This window comes from Ornithorhynchus anatinus, chromosome 5, assembly GCF_004115215.2.
Source record: "Ornithorhynchus anatinus isolate Pmale09 chromosome 5, mOrnAna1.pri.v4, whole genome shotgun sequence".
In the NCBI taxonomy this organism is placed as follows: Eukaryota; Metazoa; Chordata; class Mammalia; order Monotremata; family Ornithorhynchidae; genus Ornithorhynchus; species Ornithorhynchus anatinus.
In genome coordinates, this window is record NC_041732.1 from 70,194,799 (window position 1) to 70,202,113 (window position 7,315).

General features: G+C 41.4%; 1 non-coding gene across 1 annotated transcript; it reads left to right on the forward strand.

Moving 5' to 3' along the window:
- The first annotated feature begins 807 nt into the window (after positions 1-807).
- On the forward strand, positions 808-945 carry LOC114812684. Its single transcript, XR_003760335.1, has one exon. It is a non-coding gene; the product is annotated as a small nucleolar RNA SNORA7 (small nucleolar RNA).
- Positions 946-7,315: the final 6,370 nt, after the last annotated feature.

Here is a 7,315-nt window from a genome sequence, read left to right on the forward strand (position 1 = left end):
TTAAGCGACTTGCCCACAGTCACAAAGCTAAGTGGCAGAGCCGGGATTCGAACCCATGATCTCTGACTTCCAAGCCCATGATCTTTCCACTGAGCCACGCTGCTTCTCTACCTTTGGATGTCTTGTGTAAAAGGCTTCCCATTCTGGCCCATTAAGCGGGCTGAGCATGGGTGCAGAGGGCAGTCAGGAATTCTCCAGATATGCCTAGAATAAACCCTCTCTATGAGAGAGCAAGAGAGAGAGACAGAGAGACAAAGAGATCCTCTACCTCCTCCACACTTATAGGCTATCTTCATTTGATGATGATGATGATGATGATGATATTTGTTAAGTGCTTACTATGTGCCAAGCACTGTTCTAAGCACTAGGGTAGATAAAAGGTAATCAGGTTGTCCCACGTGGGGCTCACAACATTAATCCCCATTTTACAGATGAGCTAACTGAGGCACAGAGAAGTTCAGTGGCTTGCCCAAGGTCACACAGCAGACAAGTGACGGGGCCAGAATTAGAACCCATGTCCTCTGACTCCCAAGCCTGTTCTCTTCACATTAAGCCAGCTGCTTCATTTCCTCTCACCTCCCTGGTTGAAGGTGGTCAAGTTAGCTGGCCAGTTCCTTGTGTGGGGGAAGAAGCTAAGTAAAAGATTCATAGTTACTTTGAATAAAAGTTTTATTTATTTAATTAATCAATCAATCAATGGCTGTATGCAGGGCACTGTACTAAGCTCTTGGGAGAGTACAGTACAATAGAGAGGGCACCAGAGGGGGAGAAAGACATTAAAATAAATTACAGATAAAGGGAAATAGTCCCCTTCCAGAGTCGCACCTGGAGAGTTTCCAGTACTCTACCAGTCTCGGCTATGGGAGGGAGAGTCAAGGAGAGGGAAACCCATTCCATTCCTAGCTTGGGCAGTGGAGAGTGGATGGAAGGCAATCTGCTACAAGTCAAAACTCACCTGTTCTGGGCAGCAGGGGTATGGGAGAGAGTAGAGGGTGAAGACTCAAGTTTACAGCATGGAAGAAGGCAGTGGTATATCATTTCCTTATTTTTACCAAGAAAACTCTATGGATACACTACCAGAATGATTGCAGATGGAGGTGGGGTTTTCTGGGAGAGATGTGTCCATGGAGTCCCTATGAGTCGGAGATGACTTGACAGCATAAGAAAAGATAAGGGAAAATAGTAGGGTATGGGCATATGGGCATAAGTGCTGTAATACTGGGGAGAATTTTAAAGTAGTAGAGTTGTCCCTCAGGTCAAAGATGCTGCTGCCAACAGGGAGATTTCATCTGTGAGTTTGAATGTCTTTGAGAGATAATCTTCTGCACGTTCCACTCTATATCCAGAATAAATAGAGCGGTGCGTTCTTTCTGGCCATCTGCTTTCAGGTGGGCATTGCTTGAACCTCAGAGGTTAAGAGGGGAAAGACCCCCTTGCAGGATATGCGTTTTAATTACTTTTGCAGTATAGGTGAAGATTTGCACTGAGCCATTTCACACCTGTCTCCCTGTATCAGTGACATGAATGACCAGATGATTGGTAGTAAGAATGGTAATTTAGTTAACCCAGGGCACTTGATCAGTAATATAATAATAATAATAACAATAATAATGGTACTTGTTAAGTGCTAACTATGTGTCAAGCACTGTTCTAATTGTTGGGGTAGATACAAGTTAACCAGCATGGACACAGTTCCTATTCTGCACACGGCTCTTTACACTCTTAGTTCTCATTTTACAGATGAGTGAAGTGAGGCCCAGAGAAGTTAGGTGACTTGTCAATGTCACACAGCAGACTTATGGCAAAGAAAGGATCAGAACCCTGGTCCTTCTGACTCCCGGGCCCGTATTCTATCCAACTCAGCCATGCTATTTCTCAACATTAGAAACCTAACAAATTCTAATCATAAAACTCTCTCTAGACGACTCCAGGTTAATACTAAATCACCTGGGACTACAGACCATATTCTTTCTATTCAATTTTTCAGCACCAAATTAACTAGACAAGTTAATTATTGTTCAACTACAAACATTTTTCAAAAGCGAACACAAAAGCTCTTTGTTAGACTATGCTACTGACTGAGATTTGTTGTTCAGAAAAAAAAACAACCCATGATCTCAGGTCTACCGAAAGGGTAGGTGTCAGATTAATTAAAAATTTTAGAATTTATGAAAGACTTTTAAACTTCTCATTCCTTCCTATCAACCAATCAATCCATCAGTGGTATTTATTGAGCACTGATTATGTACTGAGCACTGTTCCAAGATCTTGGGAAAGTACATGGGAAATAGTGTGGCCTAGAGGAAAGAGCTTGGGCTTGGGCGTCAGAGGTCGTGTGTTCTATTCCCGATTCTGCCACTTATCAGCTATATGACTTTGGGCAAGTCACTTAACTTCTTCATGCCTCAGTTACCTTATCTGTTAAATGGGAGTTATGACTGTGAGCCCCATGTGGGATAACCTAATTACCTTGTATCTACCCCAGTGCTTAGAATAGTGCTTGACATATAGTAAATACTTAACAAATACTATCATCTTTATTATTATTATTACAATTCAACAGAGTTGGTAGGCACATTCCTTGCCCACCAGGAGAGTACAGACTAGAGGGGAAGGTAGACTTTAAATTGAATTACAGGTATATACCTAAGTGCTGTGGGGCTGAGTGTGGGAGTGAATATCAAATAATAATAATAATGATGATGCTATTTGTTAAGCACTTACTATGTACCAAGCACTCTTCTAAGTGCTGAGGTAGATGCAAGGTAATCAGGTTGTACCACGTGGGGCTCACAGTCTTAATCCCCATTTCATGGATAAGGTAAGTGAGGCACAGAGAAGTTAAGTGACTTACCCAAAGTCACACAGCTGATAAGTGTCAGAGCTGGGATTAGAACCCACATCCTCTGACTCCCAAATGCTTAAAGGGTACAAATCTAAGTACATAGGTGATGATGAAGGCAGAAGGAGGAGGAAAATGAGGGCTTAGTCAGGGAAGGCCTCCTGGAAGGGATGTGATTTTGATAAGACTTTGAAGGTGGAGAGAGTGATGGTCTATAGTATATGATGGGGGAGAGACTATGAGCTCAATGTGGGACCTGATTGTTTTGTATCTACCCCAGGGCTTCATACAATGCTTGGAACATAGTAAGTGCTTACCAAATACCACCCAGGAATTGCTCAATAAATACGACTAATTGATTGATTGAGGAGAAGGAGGAGCTGTGACTGAGTCAGGACCAAGTCAAGAATGAAGGAAAGCTTTTCCATGATGCAGTGAGGGTTCCACAGGCCAAACTTGGCTATTGCAGTGGGGCAGGTGTTGAGTGGTGGGATGGTGCAGTGGGGGGGGGGTGTTGGATGGGATGTGAAGGGGGAGGGGAATGAGGGGCTGCGCTGGGAAACGAGGGGCTGATGGGGATCGGGCAGAGGAGGGGAAGAGGGAAGGAAAAGGCAGGAGGAGTGGGGAGAGGTTGGAGAGGGGATAAGAGTGGGGACTGAGAAAGAAGGACAGGAATGGGGTGAGGGAGGGGAAAATGTGCAAAATTTTATTCATATTAATGTCTGTCTCCCCCTCTAGATTGTAAAATTGTTATGGGCAGGGAATGTGTCTGCTAATTCCTTTATATTACACTTTCACAAGCACTTAGTACAGCACTTTGCAAATACTAAGCACTCAATAAATATGATTGATTGGAGGAGGGAGGGGTTGGATGGAGGAGGACAAGGGGGTTGAGCTGAATGGATGGGGATTAAAGGGACATGGTAAAGTCAAAGAAGTTTAAGGGTTATAGGAGAAGTGGTCAATAGCAATAGCTGCTTAATCTGGTAGTTCTGTTGATTAGCTGTTGAACTGAATGTTAGGTTCCTGGGTCCTCAAGAGAGAAAAGTTGAATGTTTAGGAGTAAACAGGAGGCTGGGTTAATGTGAAGGCAGGCAGCTGTTGCTATGTAAAAAGGCAGGTTGTTGTCATCAGACAGCCACACCTGTTTAATGTTCATCACGTATTTAGGCCACGCTGCAAGCAGAGTGGAATCAGCAAAAAGTAAGAGGAAGGAATGGTTGCTTCTTGGCAGTTGGAATGCACAGTGAGTTCTTTTCTATTAATCAGTCAGTGGTATTTTTGGAGCATCTACCAAGTGGAAAATATTGTTGTAAGAGCTTGGAATAATACAAGGGAAGCAAGACAGGTGTTTTGCCCCTTAATAAGTTTATAATTTAATAATAATGGTATTTATGAAGTGCTTCCTATGTGTCAAGCACTGTCAATCTAAAGAGGGAGCCAGACAAATATGATTTACAAATGACATGTGTAGAAAGGTTATAAAAGAAAGTAGTTTAGGCATATTAATATGAAAATCAAAATGGGCCACTCAATATGTAAATAGCAACCCAAATAACTTCTGAGAATAGGAATAAAACTAAATGTGGAAGGGCTGATGGTGGCTGATGGATGGCTATTTGTCATTGAAATGCTGAAAAGGTGTTTAAAGGGGTATCTACCTGTGAATCTAAGGAGTTATAGAATGAGTTTAATCATTATTAAGTTCAAAACATGCTGTTTCAATGCTTTTTTCCCCTGGTAACATTTTCCTCCTAAAAGGAATTTAAAGTTGAGATGGTACTGTAATGCAAGAAATTTAGGCAGTCAAATTCCCCCCTCCCACTCCCCACCTTATGTAATAGTAGTTATGGTAATAGCATTTATTCAGGTAGCATGGAAACACAAGATTTGTTCCCAACAGAACAGAGCTACCATGCATGACAATATAGCAGTGCTTTCAAGTATGTTTTGTTGGCTTCATTCTAAGGGAGGTGCTCTACCCTTAGAATGTTAGGAGGTACCCTTCTCTAGAAATGATATGGACAGAGGCTGAGAGTTCTGGGCTTTCCTCTGTCCACCTAGACATGATCATATTTATTGAACTGTTACTGTGTGCAGAACACTGTACTAAGCACTTGGGAAAGTACAATCTAACAGATCTGTTAGAAACATTCCCTGCCCACAAGGAGCTTATTGATAGGAGACTGTCAGAGAAGCTTTTTTTTCCCCCCTCTTTTCCCACTCACTTCTGTGTCATCCTGATTTGTTCCCTTTATTCACCCCACAGCACTATGTACCTATCTGTATTTTATTTATTTATAACAGTGTCTGTGCCTCTAGACTTGTGAGCTTCTTGTGGTCAGGAAACGTATCTACCAACTCTCTAAAATGCTTACTACACTGCTCAGTAAGTGCAGTAATTACGAATGATTCTGAGCCCTGGAGGATGTGTTGCTAGAGAGATTGTCGAGCTTTAGATAAAGTGCATTTTGCTTATACAATTGCACACAAATAGGAAATAATTGCTAAAATGATTCACGTGTAATTATGCATCTCTTCTGCAAAATTACAGACCGATCTTGCCAACAGTCACTTACCCAGAGTGAGTAATAATTTAAACAAGACGAGTAATAAATAATGTTGATTTCACTTGTTTTACTAGGGCACTTCCTAGGAGGAGAGCAAACTGGTCAGTTTTGAATTCACCAGTCAGGTTGGTATTTGTAATTCTACTCATTGTTCCTGGATTACTGAATCTTCTTAGGAGAGAATATTTGTCTTGCCTATTTGGCTCCAAAAAATCTAAACATGGGAACATGTAGCACGTTGAGTAATTAAAGGAAATAGGTACTTCCAGAAAATCATTGAGAAAATCAGAAATTAAAATAAAAAAGTCAAAATAAGTATTAGTGTCGAGAGCTCATTCACCACACACCCACCCTTACAACTGAAGGTCACAAACTGGCAAAATTTCAAAACCAGAGTTTAAGTCCCCACGCACTTCCTCAGACCTGCAGCAATTTATCCTCTTAAGGTGATGAAATGGGAGTCCTTGAGCCCAAGAGTTTCTTTCTTATTCTTCTAATTAGTTATTGGTTCTCTCTGACTTCCCCCTCATTCCCTGCTGTTCCCAACTCTGCACAAACAGGGAATGTACAGAACTTCGTAAGAGAGATTCCAGCACACCATGGAGACTTCATGCTATAAAAATGTCTTCTCTTGTTTTCACGCTAAACAAATGTTATTGTTGCCAGGAAGTGGCTCACATGAAAAGCGGAGGGGACCTGGGAGAGCTGCTGAGGCAGTCATTCTTTTCAAACTCACTTTCCAAGTTTGTTAGGCTCATTAGCTAAAGTCAATGGAGGAAGACATTAGGACCTTCAAAAGACTCATAAAATGTGAAATATTATTTACTCTTCTATGAGTGCAGAATGAATAAATCTCTCCTTGGTTCTCTTTTGCCAAAGGCTAGGACAGCATTTCTCCATATGAGGCTTTCTCCTGAAAGCTGTCAACCCCGTTCTCTAATAGTAAAAAGAGACTAATGGCTTCGTCTAACTCACCAAAGTTACACTTGGCTGCTCACGCAGTTGAACTGTGTTTCTTGCCACCTTGGGTTTGTCTTACATCCAAAAAGGAATGAGTCTATTTATTACATTGTACTCTCCCAAGTGCTTAGTACAGAGTTTTGCACACAGTAAGTGCTCAATAAATACAATTGAATGAGTGAAAAACAGATCCCAAGAACCTGACTTGTAGCGAAACTTTGTCTTCTAAGTCATCAGTTCATCTGCATAGGGGCTGATTGCTCTTGTACACTTCATTAGAACGGGACTTTTTTAATAGTCAATTTATATTTGGGCACCTACTGTAATGGTAATTGTTAATCAATCCATGGTATTTATTGAGCACTTACTGTGAGCAGAGCCCATACTATGTGCTTAGGAGAGTTCAAAAGAGTTGATAGCATGTTCCCTGTCCACAAACTAGCCTTTATAAACTAACTGATTTATCATGGTTTTTGTTAAACACTTACTATTTGTAAAGCACAAATGCTGGGGTAGTTACCAGATAATCAGGTAACTTGTCCTTGTCCCTCATTGGACTTTTGGTCTGCATAGTTGGGAGAAAAGATATTGAATCCCCATTTTACAGAGGAGGAAAACAAGGCCAGAGAAATTAAGTAATTTGCCCAAGGTCACATAGCTGGCAAGTGGCAGATCTGGGATTAGAACTCAGTCCCTATGAATCCCAGGCCCAAGCTCTTTCCACTAAGCTATGCCACTGCTCTGATGTATATAGGGTACTGTAATAATTGCTTGGGACAATACAGTAGGGGTCTTAGACATGATCCTTACCCTCGAGGATCTTACAATCTACTAGTGGAAACAATCCCAAAATAACTTGCAGGTAGGAGGAACAGGAGAATGGAAACAGATATGTGGAAAAGCAAAGGCTTAAGTAAAAGAGTACGTGAACTGATATGTACAA